This window comes from Centruroides vittatus, unplaced genomic scaffold, assembly GCF_030686945.1.
Source record: "Centruroides vittatus isolate TY-2023 unplaced genomic scaffold, ASM3068694v2 contig_927, whole genome shotgun sequence".
In the NCBI taxonomy this organism is placed as follows: Eukaryota; Metazoa; Arthropoda; class Arachnida; order Scorpiones; family Buthidae; genus Centruroides; species Centruroides vittatus.
The window spans coordinates 2,445,074-2,458,327 of record NW_027122613.1 but is presented as its reverse complement, the minus strand read 5'-3'; the positions used below and the strand labels follow the sequence as shown (position 1 = coordinate 2,458,327).

General features: G+C 24.0%; 1 protein-coding gene across 1 annotated transcript in view; it reads right to left on the bottom strand.

Annotated features, from left to right (window-relative positions):
• The window catches only part of LOC136984771 (carcinoembryonic antigen-related cell adhesion molecule 5-like), a 165,187-nt gene that overhangs the window by 90,157 nt on the left and 61,776 nt on the right, over positions 1 to 13,254 (bottom strand). The window lies entirely within an intron of this gene.

The window sequence follows — 13,254 nt, the reverse complement described above, 5'->3', positions numbered from 1 at the left end:
CTGTCAAGTTTGAATTTTTTAATAAGAAATTTCTTTTTTTTTTAAATTTTATCTTCATTGATGAGATAATTTTATATTCTCAACTTGATAAATTTAAATAAATTATACTAACCTAATATTTTTAGTTACATATTTAAACATAGGTTTTACACGCGTGATTTTTTTCTTCTTATCTTAATCACGTACTAAAAAAATCACCCTGATTATTTAAAATTATTATATAAAAATGAATATATATATATATTTTTTAAATATTTTAAAGTAGTACGCTGTTTTAATGAAGATTATTATAAATTTTACAAGAGATAAGTAGAAGTAATTTCACTTTAAATATTTGAAATTTTGTATAATTTATGTGATTAAAAATATTTTACGTGCAAGAATTTTTACAGATTTAATTCTTTACATTTCTAACATAGAATTAAAACCGAAAGAATTTATAAAAATAAAAATGAATAAGATAAATCCATATAAATTGTGAACTTAACTTTCTTCATATTTTTAGCACAGTTTTCTAAAGAGAAAAGGTCGTTCTCATTCAAACTAAGCCCAAATAATGTTTAAAAGTAAAAAAAATAAAAAATAAAAAAATAGGAGGACCGATTAACTTTTAAACAATATAAAATTTTCACAAGCTTTATCTAAAAATATTTTTCTAAAGGAGCGAATTGTCATCGGTACAGGTCAAATGTGTTCTACAAGAACATGCAATTAGAGGACATCGTGAACTTTTTCTCTTGTGGGCCAATGTAGTCATTAGATTGGTTTTAGTGATAGCTTTCTTCTTTCGGGTTTTATCCTTTATTGGCTGAACCAGTTTTGTGAGCTCTTTCATTGTATACTGATTAGAGGTACATGTACCATTTCGACTCTTCTCTAATCTGATGCTGTGTTTAATTAAAACCGAATATTTGGCAATCTCCCAATTGAATAACTTATAAATTAAATCTAAACATATAATTTTTATTATATTTATGAATATATTTAAATTTACAATTTTTTTCATCTCTTTAATGATTAAACAATGATGCTCTTACGTAGAGTTCGTGTTATTATCATTATATAATTTTTCTAAAATTACTAACTCAGTAATCTCTGGTTAAGAATTTTGTTAGATAGATTTATTTTATTTTTTCTTATTCAATGAAAACAATTTTTTCTCTTGAAAAATGTATTACGGGTTTAGAATAAGTCAAAATCAATTATTAAATAGTTTTATAAATTTTTAAACACTTCAGATAAAGTTTGATGTTAGTTTAGTTTGAATAACATTAGAAAAAAATTTATCATAGACTTTCATTAAACTCTTAAAACAGCTTTAAGGGATATTCTATAAAAGTTTTTAACAAATAAAAATATTAGAAAAATAATAAAAATATTAGAAAAATAATAAAAATTTCTAAAGTTAAACAGTTTACTACATGGAAAAAGTATATTTACAATTATTTTAAACAATTTCTAATGCCCGAAGCTGTATATAAAGTTCAGACAAACATAGAGTCATATTAAAGAATTACAAAAATCAACAACGAATAAAAAATTCTAAATTCAATTAATAACATAAAATAAAATTTCTTTTAATTTATATTATTACATTAAACACGATAAAAAATATATAATTTTTTTTCCTAACAGTAATTAACTAAAGAGAATTTCTGTTAAGAATATATTTTGTTATCCTCATTTCACCTTAGTTTTATAAACATATCATCAATATATTTGTGATATAAATTTCTATTTATAATTAAAATATATGCAAAAATACAGGAAGAAATTCATTTTTAATTGAATAATATTTATTTTTTTCTAATAATAATAATAATAATAATAATAATAAAATAACTTTTTCCCTTATTGTTTACAGTAACAATATTCTGTTACTGATTCTTTTGATATTGAAGTTAAATAAAATACTCTTGGGAAAATCATCTGTGTCAATTCATATCTCAAATATTAGAAGACAGAGCTAATGAGATCAAACATTCATCCTTTAATTCCTTAGATATTAAATCCCTCCTGTGTAATAAATTGTAATTTCCAAACATCTCGTATTATGTAACGTTAAGGATCAATAAAATTATTTTCTGTTTAATTCAGTTTACTAAAGTTTTATAATATAAAATGCTTAATTATCAATTAAAATAATATATTTTTGAGATAAGAAAATGTTAAACTTTAATTAAATTGTTGACTTTTAAATGTCAATTATATAAAAATTCTTAAATTTCATTTTAAGATTTTTTAATAATTTTTTTCACTTAAATTATAAAACAAAGTATAAAAATAATTTTTTGTTTGTTTCCTTACATATTTAAAAAAAATAAAATTATACAGTAAAACCTGTTTAAAACGGAAAAAGTAATTCAGTACCGTGTTTACACCGGTTTTAATATTAATTTTTAAATTGATTTTTTCAAATAAATAAATAAATTTCTTAGGAAACTTTACTTGAAATATAGAAATTTTAATAATTAATAATTTAAAAATCTGGAAATTTTTACGCGGAATAACTTTAAAGTTTTATTGTTTAATAAATTACTTCGAGGAATTTATATAATATTCAAATTTTTATGAATTAGAATACCTTTATTATTGCATCAACGAGAGAGAAGAGAGAGCTGCCATAATCTGAACAGCAGCAATAGTATAGAAAAGAAGAGTGAGTCAATATGTATTTTCATGCCATCATTTGAGAAAGTAAATCTTAATTTTATGTAGAATTTAACGAATGAATTAAATTTAGTTCCATTTATAATTTCTAAAAATAAATTGACGAATCGCTATTCACCGCAGACAAGCAGTGCTATGGGAAAACAGTTTTCCAACAAATAGTCAAACTTTCAACCCATCGGGAATAGAACAAACTACCGAAAGCACTTCACTTCTTCGACATTTCTTGTCATTATTGTTCTCGCGCGATCTATTCGTTGCCTACAACAATCCATACAAAGCTTCTTCCCCAGACCAAAAAAAAAAAAAAAAAAAAAAAATGCTTTCACTTGGTAAATATCCAACTCCTTAATTTTCTACACAGTTTGACAAATGTAACAAAGTTACATCTGTTAATTGAAAAAATCTCGTATTATTAAAGACAAGTTACGACTTTAAGTGATGTATGTCGATCCTTAAATGGACTACAGAAAAGAGGCTTATATATCTTTTCTTCTCTTCTTCTTCTTCTTTTGTACAATCAGTAAAGCAACATTTTGATTAAATCTCGTGAGGGATAGTTATGTTCCCCTATAGTTTCACCTTTCCCTAAGGAAAAAGTACAGCAATTCTTTCGTTGAATGTTTTACTGTAGTCGACATAACTATCTTCCTTATTGCTACTATAATGTAATTCCGGAAATGAAAGATGCACTGATTTCCCAAGAGAATATTTCTCCGCGGATGTTACTTTTACCCTTTCACCTCACTGCAAAGTTTTATTCACAAAATTTGACCAAGCGTAAAGTTATAAAATTAACACGGTTTTAAATAGGAATGCAAAAATCCCCTTTATCAAGAGATTGCATATGGAATTAGCGTAAATGAATTCACAGTTTAAACAATGTAATTACGTTAAATTGAAGTAAAACTTGAGAGTTTTAATCAAAGATACAATTTTAATCACCGTGAAAATAGTAAAATCCTTGTTACACTCACCTATCAAGATTGTAATAAGATCAGTTTGAATAGAGTTTGGGAATTGTAAACCACAATACCTTTGAGATAAAGAAGTTCATTTAAGAACTTCACTTAATTTTTAATGCACAATTCTAAGATAATGTTAAAAAAAATACAAATAAATATTGATGACTTATTTGCATAATAACCGTTTGATTTAATAAGCGAAAAGTCGGCAAATATTCTAATGATCAATAAATATAATAAAGTAAACATACAATTCCATGAAATTAATTTAATATTCAATTTTTTAAAATAAATTTTAATTAGTTCAAACGATAAATATAATAATATAATCGTAGAAATATATAAATTTTTTCATTCGTTCTACAACGTTAGATAATTAAGAAGATAATCCTAATTACAATTTTTACATTATTAATATATTTTGATAAATGTATTTATTAAATTTAGTCAATTAATTAAGATAACTTACAAATGGAAGAAGCAGTATTGTGTGAATAGCTTAATGGTGAAAGTAATGTTTACAAAATCAATGTTACCAAGCGGTGTTGCAATTTCCTAACAAAAATGAGATTCTTCCAAGAAAAAAAAAAAAAAAAAAAAAAAAAAGAGAAGGAAGAAGAAGAAGAAGAAAGTAAGATTGTTTATTCGGATTTTTACGGTTACTCCCTCAGAATTTCAACCCCCCTCGTCTGTCTCTTCTCCCCAGAAACGATACATTGATTGGAGTGCTGTGCAAACGAGACTTCACTTTACTCTCATGCAGAATGTCAATAGTCGTCATGCGACTTCGTTTGAAAACAACTGTTTTCATCGCAGATTAGAACTCAAGAGATATCGCGTATAGGTATTATTGGTTAGATTTGATTTCCAAGATATTTTTTTTTTCGTTTTTTTTTTTTTTTTTTGTTTTTGCTTCAGCAATTTGTAAAGAATCCAAGATAAAAATATATATATATATCTAGAAAAGGAAAAGAATCTCCAAACTAATCTAAAACTTTTTAGTAAAAGATAAAGCATCTCTACACTGACGTTTCGTTCTTTAGTGAAATTCTATTTTATTTTATTGAAGTGGCAGATGGTGATTTAACAAAATTAATTAGTATAATTTATTTTTTTATTTTTTAAATTATAATTTACATTTTTTTTTTCTTTTTGGAAGGGTGAAAAAAATAGAAAATTTTAAGTTGTAATTTTTTTATTTTTTTGTTCCTGTTCGCAGCCATGTTTGTTTTCCGGATGGAAATTTAAAATTTATGTTTGAACTATTGTTTATATTTACACTGTGGACTATAAATGTGAAAAATTTGTTACATATTAAGAGAAAATGAAACGTTCGAAAATAGTTTCCTAGAATAGAAGTAGAAAAGTTTCTAGACATAGGTTTGCGTTAACCTTGGGGAGACACGTTTTTCTTATACTTGAAAAAATACTCCCTTTGGGAAATAGAATACGTATAAGAAATTCACGTAAAAATATATCGTCTATACTATTGGAATTTCAAGTAAATCTTTATTCTTTTTCATTTTGGCCAACTTCAACTGACTTTGAATGTTTTTCAGTTAGAAACCATTCCATTTCGTAGTGAAAAGACACTTGGTTTTCTGTATTTCTTTCAATTTAAGCGAAATACAATAAAACATCGATCCATTTTTCAAATAGTATTTTTTTTGATACAAAAAAATGTTAAATAATTCTGTACATGAAGTGAAATTTATAAAAAAGACGATACAATAAATTCAGATGGAAATTTTCTACTTTAAAAAAAATGAATAAATTTGAGATACTTATATTACTTTAAAAAAATAATAACAATTTAGAATTGTATAATTTATGTAAAAAAAACTAAAAATATGCTTGTAATTTGAGTATGATGAGGTAATAAGCCAATATATTTTGGTAGACAGTGAGAGATGCCAATTTTCACGAGGACAGAGAAAGAAAACAAAAGAAAATTTTTCCTATTTCCAATTGTTTTCTGGCTTCTGTTTCTTACTTCTTTCAATTAACTTGTCCCTTTCACCTGTTCTTTTCTCCAAATTCTTAAAAAAAGGAATAAAGTGCTATTTAAAAAAAGTGAAATGTTAATTAAGTAAAGAAAACAAAACTTCTATTTTCGTTTAAGCTTCTAAGTTTCTCCAGCATCAACCAAAGATACCACCTTTTAGTTCGAAAGTTTAACAACGTTGTGAATACATCTGAATATTTATCATCGAATTTACTTTAATTAATTCCATTAAATAATACGAAACAAATTATTTATTAAACCTTTTTAATGATTTCATGCTAAAGCGGTATTATTAAACTAATCTAACTTCGGTAAGATTGTGAAATATTGTTACGTGTTAAACCTTCCCTAAGGAATTTTAAAATTCAGATAGAAAAGATAGAAGGATTAACATAGCCGAAAATTTGTTAAGTATAAGAGAGCTGAATCATTTTTCTTTCTTGTAAAAGTTAGACATAAAAATCGATAAGTTTCTATACTTTACACCTTCGATATCATGTTGATCTCTTGTGAATATTTTTTTTTCTAAATTAAAGAAATTAATAGATTTTATATTTTATATTTAAAAATTTTTTGAGGAATATGCAACAGAATTTCACATTCAAATGCATGGCGATATACAAAAATGCCAATATTGCCAGAGAGAAAAAGAGAAGCACAGGTGTTACACAAAGCTATGTGAAATATTTATAAGATGAGATATTCAATATAGAATTTTTATATGTGATAAATATTATTTTGACATGAGATACAATGATATATTTACATAATATTTCAATTTTATTCTATATTTAATATATTTTTTTCTATTATTTCTTTATGTACACGTATAGCACCAACAACTATTTATTCGCTTAACCACAGCAATTTTATTATTATTATTATTATACATTAGGTGTGCAGACATGCATACAAACTAACTAAATAAATTAAAATTCTGTTATGTAATGTCATTTATTCTGTTTTCTGCTTTTATAATATTCTAAACATTGTAATTATTTTATCAATTAATTAATTAATTTGTCTAAGTTTGGATTTTTTGGATTTTCTTATCCAAACTTAGATAAATTAATTAATTAATTGATAAAATAAATTAGAAAATTTTATTTACTTTATACACTTTAAATTATAGTTAAATATAATTTCAGGTGCTGCAATTATTTGCTGAAATATTGTACTTTTAACAAAGTAGAGAAACAACAGAAGATTGACAATTTAAAAAATTAATTAGTTTATTTTAGACGGTGTTAATTATATTATTTTCATTATATTATTCCTTTTAATTATCTTAATTGTCCCTTGTTAATTATCTTTGAGTATTAATAAAGAATATTAAAATATTTAGCTTTTCTATCGTTATTTTTCTTAAGAAACGAAATTGAATTAAGTCGATAATTTCAAAGCTATTTGTTCAAAATTATGAAATAAATGAGCTATTAATAAGTTTAATATAATTTATCTCGAAATTATTCATCAAATAAAGGATAATTTTAAAGAATGGGATGTATTTTTCTTGATTTTGTGAGGAATTTTTCCTAGTAAAATGTACATTTTCTATAAAGTGATACGACCTTTTCAGTTACCTATATACAAAGTACTTTAAGGATAAAGTTAATTTAAATACTAATTTAATTAATTGGGCTGCAATTTGAAAAACTCTAGACCTATAAATTCCCACTGTAATCTGTCTGTTTGTCTGTGCTTCCTTAATCTCGAGAATAGTGTTAGCTGGATAAAAGTCAAGATTAGATATGAAAAGCTTGGAGAAGGGAAGTCCTGGTTGACTGTATAGGAACTTCCTGTCTAGACCGCAAGTCACGTGATTTCAATTCAAAAATTTCTCCAGAACAGAGTTACATAGATGACCGGCATGACTCTGTTGTTATCAGGAAAAGTATGAGGTACAGGGGCAAGACACTACTCATTTGAGATCGAAAGCATATATTTTAAATTAAATAAATTAAAAATATAATTAAAATTGAAGCCCGGCATTGTGACCATGTCGCAATAATTTTTGTTCGTTATCAATTATAGAATGGATAAATCAAAATTTACGTACAAATTTCTCCGATTACTTTTATCTAACATGCAACAATACAACCATTAAATTAATAATGTACAGAAATGCATTTAAGAGATTTGTCTGTTTGGGCGTAATAAGGAACAAACTTATTTAATTATACTTCACTTAACTCCATAAAGTCAAAAGATTTGTAGAACAGTAGAGTGATGCGTATTTTGTAGTTGAAACCTTTTGCCATTTGTGACAACGTGTAGGTACAAGAATAAACCTTGTTAGGATAGATAAACGTGCATCGAGTTCTAGAGTATGGTATCAGTGGCAAGTAAACTATTCCCTGCATCTTGTCGATTCTTTCAGTCAAAAATTTAGGAAATTGACAAAAGGAATAGAACTTATAAAACCAATGTTATTTCTATTCAATTGACAGCCAAAAAACTTCCTTTTCATAGATGACACTCACACAATTTATGAATGTAACAACATTTCATTTGTAATATAACAAATGTGAGATGTAGATACGAACAAAAACATTGATCAGGTACAGTGTTTTAGGGTCGACAAAATCAACAACAAAACAAAAATAAAGGGAAGAAATACGTTAAAAATCAAACATGAAAAGTTAAAATTCTTTTTTTTTTTTCATTTCTTTACAACGTTGAATTATAGCAAAGAGTTAACAAAAAGATTGATTTTTTTTCTTATTTTTTACAAATGTAAATGCAAGAAACGTATATCCAACTTAAAAAGAAGAAGAAAACTAAATATTCAAACTTTCAAAATATGTCATTAAAGTTTCATAGAAAAAGAGAATTGAAATGCTTTCATAAAAATGGGAATGTAAAAAAATAGAATGTATATACATATATATATTTATATAAATTACTCTTTAAGGAATAAAAGAAAAAATATAGTTAAATTATTTGTAGAAAGTACATTTTATTTGAATTGTAATTAATATTAGAAATAAATTAAAATTTTTACATTTTTTTAAAAATAATCTTGATAATGAATAATATATTCGAAGGGAATTTTTAGTGTGTATTATTAAAAAGGTACCTTTAGTGTTTTTTTAAATGGAATTCAAGTTTAGAGACGAATCGAATAGTTCTTGTTAAGCGAATATTTAATGTCAAAAACCATGGATTTTTCAATCCTGCTGTTTTGTCACAAAAAATTGAGGAAGACTGGATGTTTCACAGAAGAATAGCTTTTATGGAGCAATCTTATAAACTAGAAAGCCATTCAAAATTGTTACAAAAGATTCTGTAAAATACTTTCAAGACTTTCTTACAATAGTTTATTAATTAAGTAATACGAATGACTTACTTTTTTTCACGTTATTCTCTTTTATCTGATTTTTATGAGCTTAGGTAAGAAGATAACACAACAATAACTAATAAATTGCTTTAAAAACTGCAATACGTTTAATTTAATTATTTAAATATAAAAATATATTTCTTAGATAACGTTTAGCTTTAACTAGGGAATATTTTTTATAACAAAAACATAAAAAATTTCTGTATTTTGAAGGAAACTTAACAACATTGTCAACATGAAAAAATTCAGAAATATTGTGTTTTTATTTCTATTCAAACAATCCAAAACAATATAATCAATACGGAACATACAGAAATTTTTTATTTATATTCTGTATATGTAAACATATTTGTTATATAAAAAATACATATATAAAAAGGAAATTTCGATATATATTTTTAATTTCTGAAAGAACGTGAAAATATTTTTTACGTAATTTCTAATAATACATAAACAATATTTTCACGCTAGAGTATAAAATAAAAAATTTCTAATGCTTTTTATCACAGTTAAAACAACTCAGAAAGAATTGTGATAAAATATTTTCTTAAGAATTTATATTTTTTGCTCACATTTTAAATACGAAATTATATAAAAAAATTTTTTTATTATTATTATCAAACATACGTTATTTGAATTTCTAGTATCTCAAACATAATAAAAATTATATAAAAGTTAATTTTTTAAAATAATAATGCAGCAGAAGGACGTAGTAAACACAACATCTACCTCGTATATCAGATAAGGTAACAGTAACTTTGTTAAGAAAGAACGACAACATAAGTTTTATATAGCTTAGGATATACAAGTAATTACTGAATCATATCAAATATATTTTTTGATATAAAAGATCTAAACCTAACTATTAACTCAACTTACATCTTACCACCTCTTACTGAATAACAGAAATTTTGTATTGATAACATTTTATTTATTCCTTTTTTTTTCTTCTTCTTTCTTTCTTTAAAGAATCTTTTGAAATTTCCGCGCCAGTAATGAATATTAAAATATTCTTTTAAACTTTAAATTTCATAATTATATTCTCATATTTTGTTATGAATATTTAGTTTTAATGCTTAGTCGTTTGTGCTAATTACAATCTTTTATATCTGTCATCACCATTATGCAGATTCTTAATAAAATGTCAGATTATTATTGTTTATTAGTAGTATTATTATTATGTAAATAAGTGTGATAATGATAAAATTTAATGATGTAGTTTATTTCGTTTATAAATTGCATAGAATACAACAGAATTTCCTTTAATTTATAATTATCATTTTCTTCCTGATTAGCATTATAATTGAGAAAGAATATTTTTCTTTCTTTTACTTAAAATTTATATTTGAATACATTGTAATAAATTAAAATTTTATTTTCAGCTTTTTAGAAGTTTTTAAATCAATTCATTATCATTTATAAAATAATAATAATAATAATTTTCTTTTATATAGCTACATTATACAGAAAAAACGCGCAGTAAAAATTATAAAAAGAAAATTACATGTAGAAATATAATAAAAGCATATTTAATTAATTTAATTTTTAGCAGATAAAATGTATATTTAGGATTTTTTCTAATATAAAATTTTTTGTCTTCTACACGTACCGTCATTGTTTTACTTACCAGAATTTGACAAAATGTGGTACAGGGTAACTTATTTTATTCTTTCAACATTTTTGGACATGATAAACCTATGTTTTGCAATTCAAAATGGTAGAAGTTATGTAAAGAAGGAAGATGCAGCAATGCAGACATGTCGTTATAAGATAAGAAAACACAATGAAAACTTTTCTACATACATATATATGTATATGTGTAAGATTATAACATCTTTTCACAAGTTAATAGCGATTTTTATAGGATAAAAATCAAATTTCCTGTTAAAATTTTATAAAATTTTTGAAATTTTACAGCATTAAAATCAATAATGGAATATTTGTAAGTGAAACACGAGTCTGTTAATGAATAGTCAAGTGCGAAAAATAACTCTTTATCATGTAAGCAACATAATTAAACATTAATTATATTTACTATAAGGAAATAATTAACAAACTAAAATTGATTAAAACTAAGTTGTTTCGTAGAGAATTTTATATTTTTCTTTAAGATAAAACTCGCACTATTTTTAACATTTCTGAAGATGGCATGCAGAAAACTAAATGTTAACTTAGTAAACAAACTAAAAGAAAAATAAGTTTATTCAAATATATATAAAGCAATTTAGCCTAGAGGCAATTTTTAGTATGTATATATATATATATATATACATACACACATACTATATATGATGGAAAGAAATATTTTCCTTCTTAGATCTTGAAGTAGCTTTCAAGTAAGTTTCTGGTTGACTTAGCGTCATTTGACTTCCCTTTCTCGTGAATAGTTAGTTCAGAAATTTTCCAATCTACTAAACAGATTCTAGACTTTTTTATATATATTGATCGGTATCCATGATTCTAGAATCGATTGAAGAAAGTCGGTGCCGAAGCGAAAATATTGTCTTGGTCTCTTACACGATTTCTATTGTAAATATAAAATGTTTAACTCAGGTTTGCACTTATAAAAAGAAAATAAAAACATTACAAATATGTTTCCATCATCGATCAATGAATATTTATTTGATGATAATAATGATAAAATAATTAAATTATTAGATGAAATATTTAGAAGTGTATTTTTGGATATATGCATTGGAGTTTTATATATTTTTTTTCCTCGTAAAATTATAAGTGATAGAGAAGAGAAAAATATAGGGAAAAATCTTTCTTTAGAATCATTAATGTGGTGTCATATAAAACCTATAAAATTCGATTTAAAAATTCAAGAAGCTTAAGAAAAATTTCGAACTTAAATGTGTAAAGTGCAACGAACCAAAAATAGGCTTTAATTCTTTTATTTTTTTAAAATAATAATAAAAATATACATTGGCTTAGCAATAAAGAAATAAATTGCACAAATGAAGAGTAGAAAAATCAAGAAAGAAAAAAAAAGGTTTCATTAACTGTTCAACTGAACACGCCAGTGATTAAACACAAACTCATCTAAACATTTTATTATCTTAATGACCAGAAAAGAAATTATAACCTTAAATCATATTAAATAGTGTATAACATACTGTTAACTTATTTTGATATTAGTAATCTTAATTCAGAACATGGGTGAGAATGGGCGGCGTAATTTCATCAGACTTACATTGATAAACTATCATTTGAATAATATTAACAGTGTCTCACTCTCAAGGCCCATAAATTTTAGATGAAGATCATTCGTTCTGTAGAAATGGAATTTATTAAATATTCATTAATCTGTTTAATTGGAATTGGAAATTTTGAATATGCACACACACACACACACACACATACATACATACACATATAAAAAATTTTTTACTGATCAATATAATTTATAGTCTATAATCTCTAAAATTACTTCTTAGAATTGTGAGTATTTAATGACTAATTAAAAATTAATAAAAATAATATTTAATTGATATAAATTAACTGCTTTAAATCTGTAATTTTTAAATCTGTAATTTATTTTAATTATTTCGATTTTATTAAATAAAATATTTAAAATTATAAAAGAAAAATCAACTAAACTTTGTAATTTGTTACAAATTAGACATTCTTTTTCATTGATGTGCATTGAAAATAATGATAAAGATTCGACTTGATTGAAAAGTACAAATTTCCTGCAGCGCTTAAAGATCTATTTATAGAAAACTTTAGAAAATTTACATTTTTCTACTTATAGAAAAACTCTAAAAAGTTATTGTCGTGAAGAATGATGCTAATTACTAAAATAGCAGCGTAGCTGGTGGGGTAGTAATTAGCATAATTACAATTTCTATACTATTCCCAGTTCAAAGAAGAGACAGAGAGTAAGAGAAAGAGTTGAAGAAAAATCGATAAATTTAATTTCTACTTGTATTTACACTAATCTAACTCTAATAAAATGATTAAATTATTCAAAAAATTTTAAAAAATTATATATATAACTTCTTATATATTTTATATTAGTTAATTTAAGATGGATACAATTAAATTACATTATTTTTTTTTTTAATTTTAAATTAAATCCTTTCTTTATGTTCGAAATTTATATATAAAAATAAATCTTTAACAACATTAAATAAATGACTTTCTAAATTACTTTGGGATATAAAAATCAAACATGTCAACGCCAAGAACTAACTAATTTACTGAAAGAAACTATAAACTGTAAAAACTCTAAGATTAAGAAACAATAAAAAAATTATTATATAATTTTA